This window comes from Macrobrachium rosenbergii, chromosome 8 (genome assembly GCF_040412425.1).
Source record: "Macrobrachium rosenbergii isolate ZJJX-2024 chromosome 8, ASM4041242v1, whole genome shotgun sequence".
Lineage (NCBI taxonomy): Eukaryota > Metazoa > Arthropoda > Malacostraca > Decapoda > Palaemonidae > Macrobrachium > Macrobrachium rosenbergii.
Window position 1 is genome coordinate 36250520 of NC_089748.1, and position 25287 is coordinate 36275806.

The 25287-nt window shown below is 36.7% G+C and overlaps 1 long non-coding RNA gene across 1 annotated transcript in view; it reads right to left on the reverse strand.

Moving 5' to 3' along the window:
• LOC136840704 (uncharacterized) overlaps nucleotides 1–25287 on the reverse strand; it is a 105304-nt gene that overhangs the window by 58459 nt on the left and 21558 nt on the right. The window contains exon 2 of the long non-coding RNA XR_010853707.1: nucleotides 9700–9783. This is a non-coding gene — a long non-coding RNA (uncharacterized lncRNA). The remainder of the gene's footprint in view (nucleotides 1–9699; nucleotides 9784–25287) is intronic.

The following is a 25287-nucleotide window of genomic DNA, read 5'->3' on the forward strand; positions in this document are numbered from 1 at the left end:
TATCACCTTGATTATAACGATCGACAGCAAGGCACAGCTAATGTGGATCTTAGATTAAACAAATAATAAACCACTTTAATAAAATGCTGTTAACTAAACAAATGCAGGTTCCTTTTTTTTTTTTTTTTTTTTATCTCCGGTAATAGTTGGAAGACTTCATCACAATATAAGGATGGACTTGGTAAATACTGGACTGTGAATACTGTACTGTAGCTTGACATTTTCCTCACTAAACAAAGTTGTCTTGTATTTTCTTGATTAAACGTATTGGTGACTTTTAGTAATTGATTTTTTTACATTAAATTTTCTGTATACAAAATTATTAAAAATTTTATCAGCAAACTTGGTGTTTTGTTACCATTTTCCAATTATATTAAATCTCTCTATGGGTTTTGTTGTGGTATATGCAAAGTTAATTTAATATCTAACGTCTTTGAAGGTGCTAAAATATTCATAGATTCAACAAAATTAGCCTTGTCGCTACTATCTTAACATTCTATGAGCCTTGAAGATTAACATTCTGCAATTAAGCTAAAGCCCTATGGAGATTTTTTTTCTGTGACAATCAATGTATAACTGAATAACGAAGATATGGAACGTGAATGAATGTATAAATAAAGGCAATAACAGCAAAGGGAAAAGTGAAATATAGGGTGGCTGCTAGGCCTTTCGACTTACTGTCCTTTACTTAGCAGACCACTGTTCTAAATGTTTTAATCTCTAACGTTTTTGAAGACGGTGAAATATCTGAGATTCAACAACAGGCAGCTTGTAAATACTACTTTAACATTCTGTGAGGCTCTTTTTCCATATAGCCGTTTCCAATTTACTTCATACAATCTTAAGGAAAAGTCTAAGTATACCTTAGTTTAACTAGACCACTGCGCTGATTAACAGCTTTCCTAGGGCTGGCCCGAGGATCAGATTTATTTTCGTGGCTAAGAACCAATTGGTTACCTAGCAACGGGACCTACAGCTTATTGTGGAATCCGAACCACATTATAGCGAGAAATGAATTTCTATCACCAGAATCGAACGCGGGCCCAGCAGAGGGCCCACCGGAGTGGACGGTACCAACCAGTCCAATGAGGAACTGCAGGCAAGGTCTAAGAGGCGGAGTTTCGTCCCACGTCTTCCAAAACCGGTCAAGGACCAGCTGCCACCCGTTCGAAAATGACAAAATCTTTAGATTGGTGTTTCTCAGTATCAACTCCCTTTCGAAATGTTAGAGAGATTTCGTTTAATCATTAAACTTAAATGAAACATTTGAGCATACATTCAAAGATCTCTGGCCTTTCTAGTTCACATGAGGCATACTTTGAGATTTTGTATGTATTTCTTCAGGTTATAAAAATACAAACGACATACAAACGTGTTCAAAAGCAAGTTGTGAACCCTACAAAATGGAGAAAGGAGAAAGGTTGAAACCACTGGACCTATGAGACAAATAATAAAGAAATATGACAAAAACAATAAAGACAAATTGTTGCTCATTATTTCCAAGAGAGTTCCTCTTTGGGACTAATGATGATCGCCTCAAAGAAGCGAGTAAGATGATTAAAACCAAAAATTGAGACGGTTACGATTTGACACTCCTGATGTACACACTAGGGATAAGAATGGTGTTTCTGAGGCTAATATGGGAAAAGGATAGAAAACTTTGATGAGTTAAACACCGATGATAGGAAGGGAATAGTATATATAAGAATTCCTTGCAAGAAATGACGATTTAATTAAAAGGAATGAGGAAATAGACTAGATTTAAAAAAAAAAAAAACTCCACATAATTACTAACGGAAAAATGCTTACTTTCCACAAGAAAAAACGAAGGCCCAAAGTGTGCGTCAAACAGAACGGTTTTCGGAAAGATGAAATAACTTAAAATTAAGTACCGTTACCTGGAAGAGAGAGAGAGAGAGAGAGAGAGAGAGAGAGAGAGAGAGAGAGAAAGAAAAAATAATACTTCGCCGTAAAACTTACGATAACCATAATTATGCCCCCAATTACCCAACGATTACATTTTAGGCTTAATTACAGAGTACTGCCAGCGTCTTTTTGAACATCTGTCTCCAAAAATACTCGGAAAAAGTCACTGGGATGAGTTGCCAATGATTGCTAGAAAGACATTTTATCAACAATGCTTCGGAGACCCAACAAGCAGTAGGACGAACGGTCAATATGCCCGGCTCTACTCTGCCACCACGACGTTCACAGAGAATTGCTAATAGACTACTGAGCAATTCTGCAGTTACCTGAAAGAATAACAAGCCAGTTTTTCCATCCTTCAAAGATGCCCTAAATGTATTATTATTATTATTATTATTATTATTATTATTATTATTCAGGCTCAAGAGGCCAAATGATCATGTTGGCGAAAGCTTCTCGTATATAGCAATATACTACATACAGTACATACTCGAATCGAACTAGTGAACATTTCCAAAGGTATGTACTGGTGAAAGATCAATTATTTTGAAACTACCATCTTCCAGTGCTCATTTATATCAGTACATAGTGAGACACGAATATAAGTAAAAAATGCGCCGAAGTTTCTTCGGCACAATCGAGTTTTCTGCACAGCTGCTACAGCGTATAATCAAGGCCACTGAAAATAGATCTATCTTTCGGGGGTCTCGGTAATGCTGTACGAGCCGCGGCCCATGAAACTACAACCACGGGCCGGTGGTGGCATGTCTTATATCGTTACCAGACGCACGATTATGGCTAACTTTATCCTTAAATAAAACTACTGCGGCTAGAGGGTTGCAATTTGGTATGTTTGGTGACTGGAGGTTGGACGATCAACATACCAATTTGCAGCCCTCTAGCCTCAGTAGTTTTTAAGATCTGAGGGCGGACAGAAAAAGTGGAAAAACCCCAAATGTTCGAGAATAAAAAGAGCTACAGAAAACGTCACCATAATAGACTACGAATACAAAAAACAAAATTGGCAAAGAAAATTATGATTTCTTATCGGTATATAGTAATATGAACAAGTATTTTAATTTCCAAAACCATGATTCAGTCCAGGAAGCTGTAGTATATGTTTTCCTCTCATCACAAAACTGGAGAGAGAGAGAGAGAGAGAGAGAGAGAGAGAGAGAGAGAGAGAGAGAGAGAGAGGCTGTTTGTTGAGTAAAAAAATAAGCGGCGAAAAAAAAAAGAAAGGATGGTCTTAAGACTGGAAGGCTCCATCTTTGAGAGAGAGAGAGAGAGAGAGAGAGAGAGAGAGAGAGAGAGAGAGAGAGGGAATTATATGAAAATTTCGTCTGATTATCTAGAACTGGAACCATTTGGTTAAACAGTACCGTAGAGAGAGAGAGAGAGAGAGAGAGAGAGAGAGAGAGAGAGAGAGAGAGAGAGAAACTGTTTGGCGAGGGTAAAAATAAACAACGGGTCGGGGAAGGAGAATAAAAAAAAGAAAGGATTGTGGTCTTTAGGCTGGAGGGATCCATCTTCCAGAGAGAGAGAGAGAGAGAGAGAGAGAGAGAGAGAGAGAGAGAGAGAGAGAGAGAGAGAGAGAGACCATGTCACGGTTGGGTGAGGCCGTTCGGCCTGGCAGCCATCCCCTCCGTTGTGTGAGAGTTCTGCGAGCACGCCCGCGCGGGTGCTTCAGGCCCGCGGGAACGTCCCTTGGCACTCGAGATAACGACACTAAAAAGCCCGCAGGGGATTTACTGTACCAGAGGGGCGGGCGCCACTGTTCTTCTCTCCCTAGCCCTGGTACTTTCGAATTATTCGGGAGTAGGTCACTGACGTTTGGTAGATTCTGAAAAAAAATATTCAAGCTGAAATTTTTTTTTTTTTTTTTGATCAGTAGGCGCCACCTGCCTACCATTTTTCTCTCTTTCAAACTTTTGTCATTTATATTCAGTTCTCGATATTTCCTCTCCGTTTATACGTGGTAGCCATTCTTTCCAGTTCGTACTCAGTCCTGAAACTGTTCTTTCTTCGCCTGCCAAAGATGATTTTGGGACTGTAATTGAATGAGGGTCACGTAATTTACTCAAGGTCAAAGCCTCTGAGATATTTATGTTCTGCTTACTCAGTTTGATGGACAATTATTCCATACATTGTCTTCCAATATTTCCTGCCTGTTCACTTCAAACTATTCTAGTGGTATCACATGTCTGTACTACAAAATATTCTTGAAACATTAAAAGTCAGATTCTGATGTCAATTGTAATTGAAACTGGAATATAAAATTTATGCCATTCAGGGCTGAAAGGAAATTTGGGGGCAAGAAAGGTTGAAAAAGGTGTAACAAAGGAAACGCTGGCAGTTGCACTATGAAACAATTGTTAGGAGAGTGAGGGTGGGAAGTAAGATGAAAGAAAAAGAATATGAACGGAGGTACAGTAAATGGAATGAAAGTAGCAGCAGCTAGGGGCCGAAGGGACGCTGCAAAGAATCTTCGAGTAATGCCTACGGCGCACCGCGTGAGGTGCACTGACGGCACTGCCCTCCTGCGGAACTGATGTCACCAATTTTTTCGACCTTAGTGGTTCCAATTTGTTGCGATTTAACTCGACAAAAACTCATCTCAACCCTTTTCCTAAAGTCATTTTTCTCTCCGGTGCGATGTAACAATTTCTACAAAAGATACACATTTGGCTACTATCCCAAGAGCTGAATTAAAGACCACGCTTCCCTCAGGCAGGTCAGTATCCCCCCGAAAGCCACAACTTCTCACAGCTTAAAAATTCTTGACTCGGTGACTGGCTTTGCAAGAAGCAAATATGTCGCTTCTTTCTGCTCAAGATTTCTTCACCCTCCTCATACATCTTGCTAATGACGTGTTATATGCTTTTTTTTTCCTTTGATAAACTTGGTTATGAATGTACAGTTAATACGTAATGAATCATACCAATGCCTCCCATTGCATTTATTGAACAGCCCAATTTTTTGCAAAAAGCATACATGAAGAGTTAAATTTTCACGGATCACTGTGACGATCTATCTGACTAAGAATCTGAGGAATGTCTCAGACATATGCTGAAATGTCTTTGTCATCGTCCAAATGATCCGAAAGTCAAATACTGAGTTGAAGATTGATTATACTGTAGTACCAGTTCGGAGGCGCTTCTAAAAATGGAAATGCACCTTTAGACCATTCCGGCCTGTAACGTATTTTAGGATTAAAGGGGGTAACCAGAGAGAGAGAGAGAGAGAGAGAGAGAGAGAGAGAGAGAGAGAGAGAGAGAGAGAGAGAGAGAGAGATTTTCTCTATTTCAACGCGCACAACTAACATTTTTAATATGCTTCAAAATAATTTTATGAAGTTTATGTCACTAACGTATTAGGATTAAATGATTTTATGGGTAACCTGAGAGAGAGAGAGAGAGAGAGAGAGAGAGAGAGAGAGAGAGAGAGAGAGAGAGAGAGAGAGATTTTTCACTACAATATCAGCGCGCGTCACAAGCTTAAAAATAATTCAATGAAGTTTTTGTCAGGCGTACACTACACACTTTTTTTTTTTTACTTCCGACCGAACAGTTACTAAAACGGAAAAGTAAATTTTCGCGAAGAGTATCATTCAAGATTTTATATCAAGCCGTAGTTTTTAGCACTATGATAAAATAGGGCTTCAAGTGTCCGTAGACTTTCAAAAATACGATGCCTCATTTTTCTCTTCATTAATCATAGCTACTTCACGCAAGTAACGGAAATTTTGACAACAAGGAACCATAATCTTTAATTTGAAAACATTTTCTGAATAACTTTCCATTAGTAAATGGAATATAGAGTTTAGGCCAAAGGTCAAGGGCTGGGACCTATGAGGTCATTCAGCTCTGAGAGGGAAATTGACAGTGAGATTAGAAAGGCGTAACAGGAGCAAAACCTCGCAGCTGCACTGAGTAAATTGTTACGAAAGGGTTGAAAGACGTTAAGATGGAAGGAAGAGAATATGAACGGAGGTTCGGTAAAAGGAATGAAAGCGCTTTGTAAAAGCTAGCCAAAAGAATGAAAGAACCTTAAATAATGGTTACCGCAACAACAACTGGCCCCCGCCCCCTCAAGAAGAGGGCCAAAAGTAAAACATTCAGTGTGTTAAGAAGACATGTCCGGCTACAAATTAAATAAAAAGTTCTTCACAGTCCCAAATTACATACACACACACACACACACACACATATATATATATATATAACAACTGCATATATATATATATATATATATATATATATATATATATATATATATATATATATATTTTATATATATATTTATATATATATATATATATATATATATATATATATATATATATATATATATATATATATATATATATATATATATATATATATATATATATATACACACGCCCTAAAATGGAAGTCTGCAATATCTGCAAAAATACAAAACTGAGAAAAATGGCAGATACTGCAGTTGTCCCTTGCCCTGCAACCGATTTTGCAGATACTGCAAACGGGACCTCCTAAATGAAGCATTAGCACTGAAGAATCATTCTGAAACTGCAGTAACTTATGTATTAGTGTTTCACGAGCCCAATAGGTGGCATATCTCATTTCGAAAAGTTTGCAGATACTGTAGTTTTCCATTTTAATATATATACATATGTGTATATATATTATAAATATATAATCAATTTCTTATGATGACAATACATAATCCGCAAGCAAGCAGCACTTGCAGAGGGGATCTTAATTGAAGGTCGGCATCATCCCGCGATTCCATCCAAGTCAACTCGTCCATTTCATCTCGTACGGGCAGCTTTGACCTTCCCTTTGAGCCTCGCTACTGACGAACGGCGAAGGACGCAGCTTTGAGCTACAAAGCTCATTACCCCCAAGGAGAGAGAGCCACCACATGGGCGTTTTGAATCGCATTAACGCCCACGGTATACATGTAGTTAAAAGGGTGTGATGACTAAGATAAAAACAACGATTTCAGTGACAAAATTGTAGCTCTGTGTGGTGCGTGTGTTCCTGATCCTCTGGTAACGATCACAGAAAACGACGCCAAGAAAGTATATTGGAATTATTTGTTCTGTTTTTTCTGTTAACCATAAACAGGGAGCAAAAATGGGATAAAGGTAATGCTACAACTTCGGTAATTAGTAATAATGAAAAATAAAGTAATACTGTAATATTACATCTTGGGTCATTAGTCAAGAATAGCCATCAAACTTCTGTGCGATCTAATCTTCAATCAGGATCCTGTCTTCAACCTGTAATTCTTCGAAGTGGTACTTATCCGTTGGTAGTTCTGTAATCGTCTCGGGGTCTCCTGTTTGATGATCCACCATTGGCTTTAATTCAACTTTGAATTGTGCGTTGCGTTTATGATATTTGTCTTTGAAACTGGTGCTCGTTAACTGTTTCGTTTTGTTAAAAGCGGCCACGCTATCTTGAGGTGCCACTTCTTCGCATAATGCTCAGTATAAGTGGTCTTTCACTTCGTTAAAAGCTAAATTTTGGAAGTCTTCCTGACTTCGCTGCTGATGTCGGGGCCTGCATTTTTCAATATATATATATATATATATATATATATATATATATATATATATATATATATATATATATATATATATATATATATATATATATAATATATATATATATATATATATATATATATATATATATATATATATATATATATATATATATATATATATATATATATATATATATATATATATATATATATATATATATATATATATATATATATATATATATATATATCGATATATTATATCCTAAAGGAATACTAAAGGAATACAAAAAGGTTGAGAGGTCACAGAACAACCGACGGATTAACATCGAAATCTACTTATTTGTAATGCTCTTTATTCTATCGTTCAAATCCTTCTGGAACATATGTTTGATTACAGGGTCAAAAGAAGATAATCCTTCGCTTATATTCAGGTTCTTCTCCCAGGTCAACTGAATCACAACAGATTCCGACAAGTTCCTGGAAACGGTTTCATTACTTTGTAATATTATACTTCTTTGCGTTCAATTTATTCGATGGGACTTTTCACTTAGATGCAAAAATAGAGCATAATTAGTCTGACCTGTTCTTACTGAATATTTTGTTGTTTTAATTTGGTATTTAATTCTTAACTGGTCTGACCTAAGTCAAATAAATCACAAGCTGTACAAGGAACTTTGTATACAAGATTGTATCTTTTCAGGGGCTATTTTTTATAAGCATGTTTTTAATATTATTATAAGTGAAGGATACATTTGTATTAAATTTTAAAAAGGGTTTTACAACTTCGTGGCTGTAACTTTGTTCGTATAATCATCACGTTTTTACCTTTTTCGTGATAAATATATATATATATATATATATATATATATATATATATATATATATATATATATATATATATATATGTATATGTATATGTATATATATATACACGTTGTGTGTTTGTGTGGAGTAATATCATGTTACGATTAGTGCTTATGATCTAGACCAGTCTGATTAAAATCATCTCCCGCTATTCCCGTTCTTAATCTATACTTGCTATAAACACAATTAATGGAGAATGAGTCCATCAAAACACCTTTGCCTTATAACGATTAATTCCCGAACACATCTACTAAATTGTTTATGATTCCACAAAGGTCAAGGGCCAATGAACCAAAGTTCAGTACCGATCCGAATCCAGGTCAGTGTGCAGTGACCCAAAAACGGCCTAAAATGAGAAAAATATGAGAAAAATATGAGAAAAATATTCACTGCAATGATTTATTTACTAAACTTACAGATTAACTCCCATGCTGAGAAACTTGCCATGGAACAATGCCTACCGGACAATTTTTTTATGTTTTCTTAGCACTGAAATGTTATTTAGATCCAAATTTTGACAAACATTCATCATGGCAGTTTTGCTATTAAGAGTGGTGTGTACACAAACCAACCCAGAATTCATTTGGTGTTAACTGGCCAGTTAACTTCTTACCACCAATTTTCTATATGAAAGGCGTTAGGCTGTAGAAATGAAATCTGTAACCTCCAAAGCAATCTGCTGATACACACTTGTTAAATTTGTTAAGTAACAGGTGGTCTCTCTTTAAAGAGGGCGAGGTTGGTTCCTGGAGGTGAGAACCAACCGTTGTCACAGGAATCCAGGTAAAAAATCACACAAAAAAAATTCACGGAAAAAAGTCACAGGGAAAAAAGTCACAGAAAAAAAGTCACAGAGGAAAAAGTCACAGGGAAAAAAGTCACGTTAATATTTCCTGGATAATGACCCCCAAGGGGGGTTTTAAAACCCGGTATGTATCCTCCACCTTTGCGGCGTGTTTAGTACAAGCCCGTTGGGGATGACCGCATACACACAAACAAAAGACTGTAACTTTTGTGACTTTTTCCTGTTACTTTTTCCCTGGCCAAAATTGACTTTTTTTCCCCCGTGACTTTATTACCGGCTACCGTCACACACAGACCAGACCACCTTCTAAACACGGCGAATTTTTTTTTTCTCCCAACAGACCCAATTATTGAACTTATTACTAAAATATCTCACCTGATCAAAAATTTGTCATCAGATCATGAAATCTGACAAGCAGGTAGGTCACAGTACCCTAAATGACATAAAAGATTTAAAGCCTCTACTTTGAAGCTCACGGGGTCAAAAACATCGAAAATCTTCGCATTTTAATGCAGACATCTATCCAAATTGAATTTCTAACAAAAGTTTAATGTTTCACTTGCCTGTCAATTTCCAATTCAATTTCCCACATTTTCAAAAGAGTGGCGATTGTCTATTCCTTCAACGGCGTTCTCCCCCGTCCACAGCTGAAAAAATATGAAGCGAATATTCTGAAACTGTTCTGTAAAATACAACTGAAACTGTTCTGTAAAATACAACTGAAACTGTTCTGTAAAATACAACGGAATCTGAAAGAGGAAAAACCACACACATACACTACGAGATCTTCAAATTTTTCAATCATTCAAAATAACAGGGTCATTCTCAGGTATCGTGAATTGAATTGAATATAGCATTCAGGCCAAAGGCCACCCACGGGGACCTATGAGGTCATTCAGGGCTGAAACGGAAATTGACAGCAAAAGGTTTGAAAGGTGTAACAGGAGGAAAAATTAAGTACATCTTAGTTTAACCAGACCACTGAGCTGATTAACAGCTCTCCTAGGACTGGCCAGAAGGATCAGACTTATTTTACGTGGCTAAGAACCAACTGGTTACCTAGCAACGGGACCTACAGCTTATTGTGGAATCCGAACAACATTATGATGAGGAATGAATTATTATCACCAGAGATAAATTCCTCTAATTCTTCACTGGCCGGTCAGAGAGTCGAACGCTGGGCAAACAGCATGCTAGCCGAGAGCTCTACCCACCCTTCCAATGAAGAACTATGTAACAGGAGGAAAACTTCGCAATTCCACTATGAATCAATTGTTAGGAGAGGGTGGAAAGTATGATGGAAGAAAAAGAATATGAAAGGAGGTACAGTAAAAGGAACGAAAGGGGTTGAAGTAGCTAGGGGCCTAAGGAAGGCCACGCTGCAAAGAACCTTAAGTAACGCCTACAGTGCATCGCATGAGGTGCACTAACGGCACTAACCCCCTACGGGACAGATATCGCGAAGCCTCTTGATGTCATAGGAAATTAAATAGGTTAAATTACCATAACTATTCAACTGCAAAATAAAAGTTTCAAGAGTTGAAAAGAATGCAGGTAGGATAGATAATTCATAAATAAAGAAGACAAAATATGCCAGCTACGAACATAGACTATGAAGACAATAAAGTAGGCCTATAACATCATCTCGCATAGCAAAAAAAATAAAATAAATAAATCATTTATGGAAAAACTGAGCCTATAAAAAATTCAAGAATAACGATCATACATATGACCAACATAGTTACTGAGTGAGAATGGAATACAAATTCTTTAACCTTACCAGATTAGTAAAGCAGTTTATAGTAACAGAGAGTAACTAGTGAAAAATTGTAATGAAACAATTCAAGAACAAAGGGTGATTGGACCACTTAATAGTGAAAACCTAATTTTACTTTATGAAAACTAGAACCTGATGGAATATATTGTTCAAGTTTTTAATTTTCAGAAATTAAAACTATTGTGCCGGCTTTGTCTGTCCGTCCGCACGTTTTCTGTCCGTCCTCGAATCTTAAAAACTACTGAGGCTAGAGGGCTGCAAATTGGTACGTTGATCATCCACCTTCCAATCATCAGACATACCAAATTGCAGCCCTCTAGCCTCCTCAGTAGTTTTATTTTATTTACGGTTTAAGTTAGCCATAATCGTGCCCGTAATTAAAGTTTCATGGGCCGCGGCTCATACAGCACTATACCGAGACCACAAGAAGATCGATCTAATTTCGGTGGAGCGATTATACGATGTACAGAAAACTCGATTGCGCCGAAGAAACTTCGGCGCATTTTTTACTCGTTTCTTGGCGAAAATACCTCTATATTCCAGGGACAACTGGTGCCAAAAGCTACGCCAAGTAACTGCAACACAAAGCTTGCGTTCTTTAACATTTTGTTCTCTGACTCTGCATTCAGTATGACATTTAAACATTCACAGGACACTCCCCAACCCCCCTACCCCCATCTTCAACCTCGCTGCCATATTAGGCTTGATTTTGTGACCTTTGTTAGCTTACTCGACTCTCAAGGTCTAGCGCTTGTTTCCAAGCGCGTCCCAACTGACGTTTTTGTTGTGCTAAGGTAGTCTGACATTAGCCCGATCACATGCGCGGGTACTGCCCATGCCCAATGTAGCTTGACTTCACTGATCGAGAGACCAATGCTGCCCTAAAATGGAAAACTGCAGCTGCAAAATCTGCAAAATCTTACAAAAATCAGTGCAGTTTGAGATTCTTCACTTCAATGCTTTCCCTATTGGGTCTCATTTGTGCAAAATCTTCGAAATTGACAAAATGGGGTCGTGGAACACAAAATACAAAAATCACTGGAGTTTCAGAATGATTCTTCAGTGCTTTCTACGAGTATTTAGGGGGTCCCATTTGCAGTATCTGCCAAATCTGTAGTAAGGCAAGGGAAAACTGCAGTATCTACCATTTTTCTCAGTTCTGTATTTTTGCAGATACTGCAGTCTTCCATTTTAGGGCAGAATGGTCCACTGAACGTGTTTCATTAGTGGTCACCTATCCAACTGCCGATCAAACAATGACGTCAATATACACCATAGGCGTGGCGTGTAACATAACAGATGGAGCCAAGCCGAGTCCAAATAAAATTAAGACTCATCCGGGACTAACAGCTACAGCAATGAGCAATCCCCTCGAGAGGAAGAGGAGGAGAATGAGACGTGAGTCCTGCATTCTCACACTTCATTTTACAGTAAGGGATTCGAACCCAACGGCAAAGCAACAACTGCATGAAGTGTACGATTATACTAGTGAACAAAATCCCTAACACTGACAGAGCGTTTGTGTGGGGTCAGCTGTTGGAATGAATATAAAATCTAGGCCAAAGTCCCAGAGTTAGGACCTATATAAAGTCATTGAGCTGAAAGGGAACTTGAGGCTTGACGGGTGTAACAGCAGGAAAACCTCAAAGCACCATGAAACAATTGTAAGGAGAGGGTTGAGGAAAGTAAGTTGGGAAATGACATGAACGGAGGTAAAGTAAAAGGAACGAAAGCGTTTGCAGCTATAGGGGCCCAAGGGACGCAGCAAAGAACCTTAGGTAATGCCTACAGCGCACCGCGTGAGGTGCACTGGCGGCACTAACCCACTACGGAACGTGGTCAGCTGATATCTTTACGGGTTTGTTTCAGCTGTGGAAATTGTAATTAAATACTTTAAACTGCAATGATTATTTTCATGTGAAATTATAATTAAATACTTTACCCTGTAATGAATATTTTCAGGTGAATCATTTTCGATAAAGAAAAATTTCGGTTCGTGTAATCGAGACTTATGATGAATGATTTTGATCACTGATTAAATTAAAAAAAACGGATATATCTTTGCGTTTCAAAGATATCTGATAAAATGAGTGGCAAAGTATTAATACAACAAAAATACTGTTGAAAAAATTCAGACCACCAACAAAAATCCCTGACATGAAATTATAACATGAAAAAAATAAACCGTTCGGAATGCAGTATCACTGAGGTGGATTATTTATAATATATTAACTTCAATGTAAAAGAAAAACTGAAAAATTATTATATTTCACTAAAAAAAATGCAGGTAGTTTTGTTAGCGGTCTGTTACTTTATTTAAACTATCAATTACAATGGAGACCAAACTCCAGTCCATAATGGCGGTCTACCTGACAATCAAATTTGTAAATATTTCTCTTATTCTCATGCCACAAATATTTATGCACACTAACCACTATTTCTAAGCTCCTCTCTTCTCTCTCTCTCTCTCTCTCTCTCTCTCTCTCTCTCTCTCTCTCTCTCGTAAGGGGGTAGTGTCGTCAGTGCACCTCATGCGGTGCACTGTAGGCATTACTTAAGGTTCTTTTCAGCGTGCCTTCCAAGGCTCCTAGCTGCAACCCTTTCGTTCCTTTTACTGTACCTCCTTTAATATTCTCTTTCTTCCATCTTACTTTCCTCAACCCTCTCCTGACAACTGACTCATAGTGCAACTGCTTTGAGGTTTTCCTCCTGTTACGTCTTTCAAACATTTACTGTCAATTTCCGTTTCAGCGCTGAATGACCTGATGGGTCCCAGTGCTTGGCCTTTGGCCTAAATTCTATATTCAATTCAATTCGATTCGCTCTCTCTCATAACTCCACAGTCGCCGAATTAGGCTTCGATTATCCCTATCCCGACATCTTGGTTCCAAGCTGCCCTCCACCATCCAAATCTCAGCGACTACGCAAAGGAAGCGACATTACTACAGCTTCTGGCGCTCTCGAGTGTGTTGTTGGAAAACACCCCCAAGGGGGGCGCGGGGGGGGGAAAGGTGCCGTGTCACCGTGACAGAGACGAAGGCCATTGAATTCAATCGGCTCTTGGGCGGGTTGAGATCTCTCAACCAACCTGTCATGTCGAGATCCGACCAAGAAATTAGGGGCAACACTCTACACTGTGTAAAAAGCCATTCAAATTCCCAGCAGCTGATCCGGCGAAGCGATAACGTCATCACTTGTTACAGGAGAATATGGAAAGTCGTTACTTAGAGATTTTATTTGTGTATTCGTTCATAAGCTATGATAATTTACGGATAACAAATCCGCTTTGCAAGGAAGTTGCAATTTATGGTACTTCAAGATCAGAATCGTGATTACAAACACCCAAAAAATCTCATTTTACACTGATAAATTTGTTTTTCACTTTTTTACACATTTTGACAATTTTTTTCAATTATTTTCATAAGATCGCTGTTGCAAGGTTTACTCTGTTCACTGCTTCTTCCTCATTTACTGCCCTTATTTTTCTCTCAACCCTTCCAAACTTTCAGTCGTCTTGCAGAACTGAATTTAATTGAACACAGAATTTCAGGCCAAAGGAAAAGCATTAGGAACTATGAGGTCATTCAGCGCTGAAGCGGAAATTGACAGTAAAAGTTCGAAAGGTGCAACAGGAGGGAAACCTTTTGCAGTTGCACTATGAATCAACTGTTAGGAGAGGGTTGAGGAAAGTAAGGTCGATGAAAGAATATGAATGGAGGTACAGTAAAAGGCACAAAAGGATTTGCGACTACGGGCCATGGAAGGCAGAGTGCAAAGAACCTTAAGCAATGCTTAAAGTGCACTTTGAGAGCCCTGATAACTGCATTTCCATCCGACAAACCTAAATTATAATCCTCTACAGTAGAAACATACCGCACCATACTGTACTACACTGCACAATACTGCACCATACTGCACTATAATGCACTATACTGCACTATACCAAATCCCTTCCTCCGTTTCAGCTCAATCTAATTTAAAATCTGGCTTGTAGATGACGTCATCATTCAACCAGACCCTAGTGGTAATGCTCGGTCATGTCTTAGCAGCAAAGGTAATCTCTCTCTCTCTCTCTCTCTCTCTCTCTCTCTCTCTCTCTCTCTCTCTCTCTTTAAGCATCTACTCTGCAAAGAGCAACCTAACCTATTAAACAATTTGATTTTTATGATTTTTTTTTTTTTGCATTTTTTTTTTTTGCTTTAAGGGAAAAGCTTATTGCACAAACGAATTACGGTCGTTTTTTCTGTCATATTGCCGTTATATATATACATACATTATATATACATGAATATACATATAATATATACATATATAAATATATATATATGCATACATATCATACATATATATATATATATATATATATATATATATATATATATATATATATATATATATATATATATATATATATATATATATATATATATATATATATTATATACATACATATACAGCAAGACTTAATTAACCAAAATGATAAATGCATACATGATGACTCGTCGTTCCTCCACAAAATTAACGGCACTGCATGAAAGAATGCGGAAAATTCTTTCAGATTTAGCATTCGATCATTTTTTGTTGCTCTCTTTAGTCAATAATGCAATAGAAGGTAAATGGACTTTAAATAATAAATAAAAAAATTCCTCCTACATATATAAAACAATTTATATTTCCCTTTATTTTAAATTGCGCATTTACTCCTGATTCAGACTCCCATAATACTGCTATTCCCCTTCATCAGTGGTTCTCAAACCAGGGGGGAAATTCAGTTTTTCGGGGAGTGGGGGGAATTGTGATCACAGGTTGGCAGGCTCAAACTGGCTCTAGGAACACACAAAACGCAGTGTGCGTCCGATTTTTAGTATTATATATGCATATTATTTGGAATCTATAGTGCATCACTATATTGTGACTGGAAATAATAAGTAAAACGCCACAATAATGTAAATGAGAGACTGTATTTTACCAAAATACAAAAAAATTTTAAAAAAGGACTGAAGAGGACCGTTGTACAAACTGCCGAAAGCACCCCTGTTTTTTTAACCTCCTTTTTTGTAATTTGGAAAAATACATTCTCTCATTTACATCACTGTGGCTTTTGACTCATTATTTGCACCTTTTGAGGCAGACAATTTTGGAAAGGGAAGGGGGTGGCACTAACATGTGGAGAAAAGAGTGCATGGGATGAAAAATGGCTGAGAACCACTGCTCTCAATCATCTTGATCTGCCATCTCTTGAAAGTACATACATCTGGATGTGAAACCAACAAACTAGCGAACCTTAATCCTTCCTAGACATTTCAGTTCCAACCAAATATTTGTCCGATAATATCTCACAGAAACCAAGTGAGCGAAAGAGAAAGTAGTTATTATTATCATTATCATTATTTGAGTAATAAAAATCCACAATTACATAGTAAATATATTACCATGTAAAATAAACTATATAATTGTGGATTTTTATTACTCTTTTTCGCGAAATTGTGAATCTATTATTATTATTATTATTATTTATATATATATATTATTATTATTATATTCTTTTATATATATATATATATATATATATATATATATACATACATACATACATACAAACATGTATATGTATATATATACACACATACACAGACAAAAATATATATAGATACATAGATATATATATATATATATATATATATATATATATATATATATATATATATATATATATATATATATATATATATATATATATATATATATATATATATATATATATATATATATATATATATATATATATATATATATATATAACATTATCATATATATTACATGAAATAGGACAGAATATATATATGCGTATAAAAATAGAAAACTATATAGGCAGAACACATATAGCAAGAAATATATAAATATAACAGACCTAGAAATTAACAAATCTTTAAAAAAAAAAAACAAATAATTACATACAAGACCACGCGGCACTTATCGCGTTACGCGCATCAGCAGTCCATCGAGGTCTGAAAATAGCAGAAATAGTAGGAAACAATGGTACCGTTTTTAAAAAATCTTCTAATAAATCTTTTAACGTTAATGCTATCCTGGAATTCACCCACTCGATGTCTACACCGTTGCCGAGCCGCCTACCACCGATTTTGCAGATACTGCAAATGGGACCCCCCTAAATAAAGCACTGAAGAGTCATTCTGAAATTGCAGTAGCTTGTGTTATTAGCGTTTCACGAGCCCAATAGGTGGTATAAAATTTCGAAAATTTCGCAGATACTGCAGTTTTCCATTTTAAGGAAGTATGGGCCTCTTATGATCTTACCTAATGCTCTCAAATTTGGGTGTTTATTTCTTTTCTGACTTACTGAATGAATTAAACTAAATTTCCTAATCAATAACCCTGTCTTGATACCCACCTGCTTCCTACCCCTCTCTCTCTCTCTCTCTCTCTCTCTCTCTCTCTCTCTCTCTCTCTCTCTCTCTCTCTCTCCGCCACCTCAAGTGGAATGCAAGATAAAATTCCACTGAAATAACGCGAATCGAGACCTGCACTGTAAAACTGAATGTAAAATATACTTGTTCCTAATAATGACTGAATATAGTGAAAAAAATATTAAAATTGTCCTGTACTCCACAGTTAATTACTCTTGTTAAAATGACGCACATCTAATGAACATCCGATGACTTCTTAAATGGAAAAAAAAAACGTAAGAGTTGAAACATAATTCTGAAAAAGCGTTTTTACGAGAATCGCAAAATTATCCAATCAAAATCCATAGCCCCCCTTGACCTCCAGGGAACCTGGCACATACATATGCCTCCGTTAACATAATATTTGGAATGAATTACACTATTTCTATAGAAAAACCTATGACAGACTGGCAACAGTCATAAGACACAATAGCAAAGACCATTCGAGCACGCATCTTCCAATTACATTTTCATCTGTTGAAGGATACTGAATGTTAAGATTTTTAACCAGAGAACATGATTACAGCATTATGACAACAATAATCCGAATATAATAAAAGCTTTGTGTTTGGTATTTCCTGTCTGAAAAATCCATCCATACGCACACACATTCATACATTATTATTATTCAGAAGATGAACCCTATTCATATGGAACAAGCCCACAAGGACCACTGACTTGAAATTCAAGCTTCCAAAGAATATTAAGGTGTCCATTTGAAAGAAGTAACAGAAGGTAATGGGAGACACAGAAAGAATAAATCAATTATGAGAAAAACAGATAAATTATCAAATTAACAAATGAATAAAAATTTTAAATTATTAAAATGCAAGGAGAATAGTATTAGGGTAGTAATGCATTGCACCTTCGCTTGAACGTCTGAAGTTCCAATTGCCCGACATCCTCAGTAGGGAGGCTGTTCCACAGTCCAACGGTGTGGGGAATCAAGGACCTCTGGAACTGAGAAGTTCGACAGCGAGGCACATTTACCACATATTGGTGCTTCTGCTGTTCAGAGAATCTGGTTGCTCTCGGCACGGGGATCAGGGATCTCTTGTGAATGTGAACGATCTCTGTTGAAATACAACTTATGAAAAAAGTAACAAACAAGAGACCATCCGTCGATGGTCCATGTCATAACCGCGAATATTACGAGACAGAAACCTACCACCATGAACCACTCAATCTGAAAGAGATAAATCTCTGGCAGAAGCAGACATCCACACTGGAAAACAGTAGGCCTATTCTAGTAAAGGAAGCACAGATGACCCAAAACAGGCTGCACTGAGTTTATCACTGTTGTTATAAATATATGAGTCCTTACGAATATTACCTAACTTTTGTGCGACATTTGCTGAAACTTTCATTAGGTGTTTCTCAAAAGTAAGATGCGAGTCAAAAGTTGCACCCAGTATAGTTAAACCTTCAGGCTCATCAAGCAGTCCCATCCACCTGAAGGGGAGGATGGGGTGGAAAATCTGTATGAGATCTGCTAATCAACATTGTTTTTGTTTTACAGGAGTTCAGCCTCATACCCCATCGACTACACCATTCACTGATCCGGTCCACATCCCGATTCAGGCTGAAGGGAGCTTCTTTTCTCATAAGTGGAGACTTGACTTTACTACACATACAAGTGTTGCATCATCAGCACACTGAGCAATCTTGTTTTCAAGGCCAACAACCATATCACTTGTATGCACTAAAAATAACATTGGACCAAGAACACTACCCTGTGGGACTCCAGACACAATAGGTCTTGGTTCACCAAAGATCTCATTAACAGCAACTTGCTGTTGTCTATACTGTAAGGAAATCTTGAAGTAATCCTAAAACTTATCCACCCACTCCAACATTCTGAAGCTTATAAATAAGGGCCTTGTGATTTACTAAATCGAGAGCAGCACTAAAATCTATCTGAATTACTCTGCACTCAAAACCCTTATCAAGGTTTCTCTTGCAGAAGGCATGTCAAATCTAAAAGAGCATACAATTCCTTTATATTTCACATACTTATATGGTGGCTTAAAAATGAGTTTTTCTGCAACTTTGGACAACACAAGGAGAATAGAAATTGGCCTGCAGTTACTGCAGTCTGCAGTAAACTACAGGCCAATATATAGAGTATATTAGTATATTCTATTCTACATTTATGTATATATAATATATATATTGTATATATATGATTCACTTAGATATAGGAACGTGATGAATGTATAAATAAAGGCAAATGGCACGAAGGAAAACTGAAACAACGGAGTGGTTGGTTTCGACAAACGGTCCTTTCGACAAACGGGACCGTGTGTCGAAAGGCCTCACAACCACTCCGTAGTTTCACTTTTCATTTATGGCATTTGCCTTTATATATATATATATATATATATATATATATATATATATATATATATATATATATACACACATATATATATATATATATATATATATATATATATATATATATATATATATATATATATATATATATATATATACATATATATATATATATATATATATATATATATATATATATATATATATATATATATATATATATATATATATATATATATATATATATATATATATATATATATATATATATATATATATATATATACAGGTACTCGGTAGTTGCTAAAAACCTGAAAGAATATCCAAATCCTGGGAGGAGAAGGCGTATCAAGAGGTCTTTTAAGGTGATTTATTAAGAACATATGGCGCAACGTTTCCAGACTATCGACTCATTTTCAAACTTAAAAAAAAACTAAAAAAAAAATTAACATGAGTATTGTATAAAATAAAAAAAAAACTGACATGCAATTAACCATCTACAGCACTTCCACCTGCTGTCGGAGAAATGGTGGAACTCTGGCAAAATCTGTATGAAGAACAAGCAGAGGTCATATCACCTAAACCTTAAACCTATGACACACAGAGATAGGTCTAAGCCTTGTGATACTGGTCAACAAGAAAGGTCAGATCTGAAATCTGATTGTCTCCAACAGATAAACGAAACCACCCATGTCTGTTTATGTATCCTATCTAGTTCGAACGTATGTTCCGCCATCGTTGGGCAAACATCTGGAGAGCTTATTTGCCTTTCTTAACACTGTGTAATGGCAATGGATATCTTAATTTTCAATAGGTTTCCAGTACTACTTGCAAAAAATTTTAAACTACATGGTTTGAGCTCACGCCCACTGGTCAATAACTAAACCTGGTCACAGATCTCTCTGGTCCTCTGAAATTAATGCTAAACTGCACACAATGAAGAACTGTGATCTAGCTGAATTTGGTACATCTAATCTACAGTACAACTATAAGAAACCCAAAGTAATAATCGACTTAGGTTTGATGATTAATGTTGATGGGCTTAACATGACATAGTACAAACCACTTTCAAAACCACAGATTAAAGCATTCAGTTGAACAACCAGAACTTTGCTTTAAAAAAAATACCAAGAAGCAAATCATTTGTAGAAATTAGTTTGAAAAGCAAATTTCCTGCATAACGTTTAATTTTGGGTGGAACAAGTTAAAATCATCCATCCCTAGATCTAGCATATCTACTGTTCCTTAGTCAAAGTTTAAAAAATTAAAAAAACGCTAAAGACAAGTGGAACTACTCCATATGGACTTTAAAGCTAATCAGTCTCCTGTTGACATCACTCTCCTTAACAGCTGTTACCTCAACTACCCTTTACCATTTTTTTTAAAATAATTAGAGATTCTAGTAAACATTTGAAGGTGGAGTGAGATAGTATCATATGTCATTTTTTATATTAAGAAAAATGTCTAAGGTTTTACCCCAAAACCATCAAAATTTATATTTTTGTGATTGGATAATTTTCCAATTGGGAAAAACTAAGCAAACATTGCCTGTTTAAAAAGGGATGCTTACCCCAAATTTAGCAAAATTATAATTATTATTATTTCGGATATTTTTTCAGATGAGAAAAATTATGCATACAGTGCCTGCTTAAAAAGGTGTTGCTTGTGTGACAACAGTGATTACAGGCCAAGTTTCGATTTCTGTGCATTCTAAGGTCTCCGAAATATTTATCTTTGAGTTCTTATACAAATGTTTGCAATGTATGCCCCCAGAAACATTATCTAGTATCATGCCCTTACAGATCGACCTATTTATGTTTTAGGCAATCTCGACCATACGTAGGAGTCACTCGCTAGTGGTTTGTTAGTCTCAACAATGTTAGTTCTGCCCTGAAATGGAAGACTGCAGTATCTGCAAAAATACAAAACTGAGAAAAATAGTAGATACTCCCTTGTCTTACTACTGATTTTGCAGATACTGGAAATAGGACCCCGCCTAAATACTCGTGGAAAGCACTGAAGAATCATTCTGAAACTGCAGTAACTTATGTATTAGTGTTTCACGAGCCCAATAGGTGGCATATATCTCAATTTCGAAAAATTTTCAGTTTTCCAATTTAGGGCAGAGTTATGATATACAGACAGGCGCTCTTCGCAAACACGTCGGCAACTTATCGCACAGATATCACAGACAGGTCGAAAACAAGTCAATCCTGAAGTTGAGGTGGAATGTTTGGCAAATGCTGGATTGCTAATCGTATGAAGAAGTGGTCAGGGCCACCGTTCAGCCGTTGACTTGTAATCAACCTGTTTGTGATGTGTGCGAAGTAAGTCATTGACATGTGTTTATGGTATGCTTTATTGCACTGTGAACACACCCTTTTAATGTATAACTGTGCAATGGTTTTCCTGACTTACCTGTATCTTGTATGCGGCCGGCCGCCCCTTAATCCAAAAGTGGTTATAATATCACTTTAAATTACCACGTACAATAACCCAAGTTTTCCGTACTATTAAATCTGTTTACGTCAGTAATTATATTTTGCTTTTCAATATTCATCTATTCGTCACTTGTCTCATCTTAATTTCTTTAAATATAGGCGTCTGTTTTGTGGAAATTTGCTTTTGTAATTTAATGATCTAAAAAGTTCGTATGAAGACTTCGTATTTTGGAAGCCATCACACTTGTGTTTTTCATTATGAACGATTACTGCATTCGCCACATTTGAGATACAGCGAAACATTAATGCTAACTTGTACACTTCTCCTGTGTATTTGAACAATGAATACGTGACCTCTCTGCTGCAGAAAAACACACAAAGAGAATCAGCAGAACAGAAAATCTTTGCTGGAAATTAAATTCCCTGGAAGCCAGAACCAGTTTTAAATAATGAACGCCAACGCGGTTTGGTTCAAAACTCTACGGAATCTCATCTCCCAGTTTCACATTTTTTCCGACTAACTACTGCAGTTGAAGTTCCCTAAAACCCACCGGGCTCAGGTAACTTGTTACTTAACTTGTTACTTGTTGAAGGTTTATCCATGTCACGCACCCGTTCCGAAAGCGCTCGCAGGACCTCCATTATCAAGTTAATAGTTTATCAGATGTACTTTCTCACACTATATTCCACATGCACTGTTTGATATTACATATCATAGCATCGATTAAACGAAAAAGTTTTGAGTTTCCTTTTGAAAGACTTCAAATCCTCGATCTGCCTCAGTTCAAGAGGAAGCTTGCTATATAATCTAGGAGATGCGTATTTAAAGGCTCTGGAGCCACAGAATGAGGAAAAGAGCGGATCTACCAACTTGAAAACCATCTATAACTATATATATATATATATATATATATATATATATATATATATATATATATATATATATATATATATATATATATATATATATATATATATATATATATATATTGCTCTGCACTGAGTTTTGGGCAAATTCTAGTTTAAGTTTAGTTGGAAAGTATAGGGTAAACATTTTCCTGTCAATTTTATAAGACATCTCTAAGAAAACTGCCCCATCTTTGAAGAATGAACGTGAAACAAATAATGATAATTTTTAGGTTTTCAAAGAGAGAGAGAGAGAGAGAGAGAGAGAGAGAGAGAGAGAGAGAGAGAGAGAGAGAGAGAGAGAGAGGAGGAAAACACCCAATGATTAACATATTTCCATTAAATAATGATCATTTTTAGGTTTTCAGAGAGAGAGAGAGAGAGAGAGAGAGAGAGAGAGAAAGAGAGAGAGAGAGAGAGAGAGAGAGAGATACTCAAGAGAGAGAGAGAGTTTTCTGTCCTGATTAGACACAGAGAAATGAGAGATTATGAGGGGGAATCTACATATTTCCATTAAATAATGATCATTTTTAGGTTTTCACAAGAGCAAGATAGTCCAGAATGCATGTTTTAATTTCCTGTCCTCCTGATAAGAGACACTAAAATAAAACAAATGACAAATAATGAAGTCTACTTTGGCTATCACAAGAGCAACGTAGTCCAGAAGTGTTTGAAATTTCTCTCTCTCTCTCTCTCTCTCAGTTACCAACATCAAAACACCAAGATGGAGGCAGGTCAGCTGAACCACAGATTCCAAAAATATTGACATAATTAACCATCTTTCCAGCGGTATTTGCTCAGCGCAGACGAACAAGAGTTCACTTGGACACTTGATAAAATTCTGATAAACAAAATCCTGACCAACGAGAATATCGATATATCTTGTCCCCCTCGTGATATATGAGGTCGATGGTATGACCTGTCTTCAGTTCCCACGTTATTTGTTATTCCCTTCTGGCAAAATGTTTATACTTAAGATTTCGTCAAACAGCGAAAGGATTTAGCAGCAGCGTAAATGCACTCTCATCATCTATCGAGCAAAATAAAGGAGAAAATGTGTGTGTGTGTGTGTGTGTGTGTGTGTGTGTGTGTGACTCTGAAAATCCTGTAGGATGACCAAATATGGAAGCATTTATCCGTATTTACAAAACAACAAAATTTGGATGTTAGCATCGTCCACTTGGGTCTCAGCAGCTGATGTCAACAGGGCTTAAGGATAAGATTAGGTCAAATCTAATGCCTGTAAATATTTTCGGGTTACTGGGGCACTCTTAGGACCCAAGTGCGATTAAACAAGGGTAAAGCCTCACGTGGTGATGACCAGTTTCGAGAATAACAGTCACGATGGGAATGTTCTGAACAACAACTTTTGGCAGTTCAGCAGTTTCTTCCTTTAGATGTTTCCTCCACTTCTTCAGCAGGCAAGCATAAATAAAAGTATCTTTAATTATGAAATTTTTGTATGGAAAAACCTGACCATCTTGATGGCTTTGAAAAGTGGATGCTTCCACTCTTGGGAAAAAAGTGGATGCTTCCACTCTTGGGAAAAAAAGTGGATGCTTCCACTCTTGGGGAAAAAAAGTGGATGCTTCCACTCTTGGGAAAAAAAAGTGGATGCTTCCACTCTTGGGGAAAAAAAGTGGATGCTTCCACTCTTGGGGAAAAAAAGTGGATGCTTCCACTCTTGGGAAAAAAAGTGGATGCTTCCACTCTTGGAAAAAAAGTGGATGCTTCCACTCTTGGGAAAAAAAGTGGATGCTTCCACTCTTGGGAAAAAAAAGTGGATGCTTCCACTCTTGGGAAAAAAAAGTGGATGCTTCCACTCTTGGAAAAAAGTGGATGCTTCCACTCTTGGGAAAAAAAAGTGGATGCTTCCACTCTTGGGAAAAAAGTGGATGCTTCCACTTGGGAAAAAAGTGGATGCTTCCACTTGGAAAAAAGTGGATGCTTCCACTCTTGGGAAAAAAGTGGATGCTTCCACTCTTGGGAAAAAAAACTCTTGGAAAAAGTGGATGCTTCCACTCTTGGGAAAAAAAAAGTGGATGCTTCCACTCTTGGGAAAAAGTGGATGCTTCCACTCTTGGGAAAAAAGTGGATGCTTCCACTCTTGGGAAAAAGTGGATGCTTCCACTCCACTCTTGGGAAAAAAGTGGATGCTTCCACTCTTGGGAAAAAAGTGGATGCTTCCACTCTTGGGAAAAAAGTGGATGCTTCCACTCTTGG